This window comes from Mirounga angustirostris, unplaced genomic scaffold, assembly GCF_029215605.1.
Source record: "Mirounga angustirostris isolate CCGP_5_RB_7025 unplaced genomic scaffold, mMirAng1.0.hap1 SCAF_13, whole genome shotgun sequence".
In the NCBI taxonomy this organism is placed as follows: Eukaryota; Metazoa; Chordata; class Mammalia; order Carnivora; family Phocidae; genus Mirounga; species Mirounga angustirostris.
Genome location: NW_026991721.1, coordinates 88,919,269 through 88,922,474, shown reverse-complemented (window position 1 = coordinate 88,922,474; position 3,206 = coordinate 88,919,269).

The following is a 3,206-nucleotide window of genomic DNA, read 5'->3' as shown; positions in this document are numbered from 1 at the left end:
ATAGGAAAATTATTATTATTATTTTTTTTTAAAGATTTTATTTATTTATTTGAGAGAGAGAGAGCGAGCACATGAGAGGGGGAGGGTCAGAGGGAGAAGCAGACTCCCTGCTGAGCAGGGAGCCTGATGTGGGACTTGATCCCGGGACTCCAGGATCATGACCTGAGCCAAAGGCAGTCGCTTAACCAACTGAGCCACCCGGGCGCCCCAGGAAAATTATTTTAAAATAATATCAATTCCTTTCATTGGTCTGGACTTTATCATCATTCGGCCATCCCTGAACCTCTGGATTAGGACCAGAGGTCCTAATCTACCCATAAAGGCTGGAGAATTTGTGTTGGGTGGTTGTTGCTGTTGGTGGTGGTACTCTTCTATTGGTGTAGAGAAACCACCAGACCCTAGCCTAGCCAGACTCGCCCATCTTCTGTTTCTGTCCTTTCTGATTCTCATTATTTTTAAAAGTTCACGAAAAACATAATCTTAAAAACCTGAGCATAAAATATATATTTATGGAAATTTTTTTATGAGAAAGAAAATGTTTTAAACTAATTATGAGCACAAATGAATTAAAATGGGGAAAGATTAAAAAATAGATTCAATAATAAAATAAATAATAAAAATATCCTTTATTTCACATCAAGCTTAGTTTTTAGAAAAGGCTGAGGGAAAGAAGGGGAAGGAGAAAGGGAGAGACAAAAGAACGAAAAAGAAAAAGAGAAAGAGGAGAGACTTGAAATGTGATAGGACGCAAGAAAGAAGGGGAGAGAGAATCTAAAGGAAACTTAAAGATACAAAAAAAGGACATAGGGGAATAAAAACAGAGATTTATAAACCCATGAGATAGACTTTCTGCACTAATGCGAGGAAAGAAAAAGAGAAAAAAAGCAATCTATCTTTGCCTTCAACGTGCCAAAATCTTTCTTCCTTAAAAAAAAAAAAAATGGTCCTTTGCTTCTGTGCTCCCTCTAGCTACCATGCCATGACCCCATTCTCTTCTCAATGTTTCCTTGGAGTTTCCGAAGTCCATACAAGATGGGAAAATAGTTTTAATGGGAATGTATAATGATAGAGCAACCAAACTCAGGGATGAGGCATTGAATTGGGGAGCACATCTATCACTAATCTTGATTTTAGAGACAAATGGGTTCCTGTCTCACATTGAGGTCTTTCATCCATTTTGAGTTTATCTTTGTGTATGGTGTTAGAGAATGGTAGAGTTTCATTCTTCTGAATATAGCTGTCCAATTTTCCCAGCACCATTTATTGAAGAGACTGTCTTTTTTCCATTGCGTATTTTTTCCTGCTTTGTCGAAGATTCTTTGACCATAGAGTTGAGGGCCCATATCTGGACTCTCTATTCTGTTCCATTGGTCTATATGTCTGTTTTTGTGTCAGTACCATGCTGTCTTGGTGATCACTGCTTTGTAATATAGCTTGATGGGACTGGAGGAGATTATGCTAAGTGAAATAAGTCAAGCAGAGAAAGACAATTATATGGTTTCACTTATTTGTGGAACATAAGGAATAACATGGAGGACATTAGGAGAAGGAAGGGAAAATGAAGGGCGGGGAAATTGAAGGGGGAGATGAACCACGAGAGACTATGGACTCTGAGAAACAAACTGAGGGTTTTAGAGGGGAGGGGGTGGGGGGATGGGTTAGCCCGGTGATGGGTATTAAGGGGGGCACGTACTGCATTGGGCACTGGGAGTTATATGAAAACAATGAAGCATGGATCACTACATCAAAAACTAATGATGTATTGTATGGTGACTAACATAACATAATAAAATAATAAAAAGATAGAGACAAATAGGTCTTCTGTGGTGGGAAAGACATTAAGATAAAAAGCCCATTTGAGGAGCACATAAAGAACAATAAGGACACAAACAAATATGAAGGATGGCCCAAAGTTGCTGAAATGAAAGGATGCATCCCCACGAAACAAGATGATTGTGGAGAAAATTGAAGGAAGTACACTATCAGTATTGATGGGAGCTCTTCAAATATTTGAAGAGCATGCAGCCGTCTCGGTGTGTGAAAGAGCATTATCTTTTTGGTATCAGGATTATTTATTGCTAACGTAAATAGACATCTTTGTAAATAGTCATCATGAGCAAATGTGCAAATCACTGAGCCATTTCTAAGCACATTTTACTATAGTGTTTAGACTGCTATGGTAATGACAACTTTTGATTCTAAAAGCATACTCAATGGATAACTGAACAGATTGTGGGAATATATATATATATGTTGGTATATATATATATATTGATAGTTTTATTATCCTGAGTCTGTCTATTATCTATCTATCTATCTATCTATCTATCTATCTATCTATCTATCTATCATCTATCTATCTATCATCTATCATCTATCTACCTATCTATATACTGGTGGCTATGAAAGTCTATCATGGAATAATATAGATTTTAGGGAGACTTTGTTTTCTTTTATATATCGATATAGCATTTTGATGATAGTATCTTTTTTTTTTGATGATAGTATCTTTTAAAGTAGAAAGCTATTTGGCTTAGTCATGTGTGAAATAGTACTTTATAGTCTGACCCTCCTGCTATACCTCTTTTCTTTAGCTTTCTTTCCCTTCCCAAGAAACCTAGAAATAAAATATAAGCACAAACTTTAAATATATACAGTACAAAGTAAGTATATAAGTGTAGATGATATTGAGGACCATAGCTTGCTGGATTTTGTGTTAGCAATGTGAATACCCGATTTTGCAGAAGCTATTTGGAGTGAGGCAGGGGTTGGCTTCTCCACAGCACCAGGGAAGCAGACCAGTCCCTTTCTCACCCTAACCAGGTAATTCAGGACAGCCCTGTCAGTATATTGAAAGCGATACTGGTATATATTTTCCTTATTTGATTGTTATCAGCATGGACCAGGTGGTTTGGGAAGAGGCATGCTTTAATATCACAGCAATTTTGATTTGTAAACCAAGAAATTAATTCTGTATTTACTTCATCGAACTTCATAATAGCAATTTTGGCCTGAAGATAAAAGTGACATTTAGAAAAATCTTAATGACTGAGTGGACTGGTAACATTTAAAAAATAATTTGATTTGAACCAAAGTGACTTTATACCCAGTTCTACCTAAAATATTGGAGATCTAACTTTTTTGTTAACTTTAATTGTTCACCAAATGACTCAAGCTTTTTTAAAAATTGTTTTAGGGCACTAAAT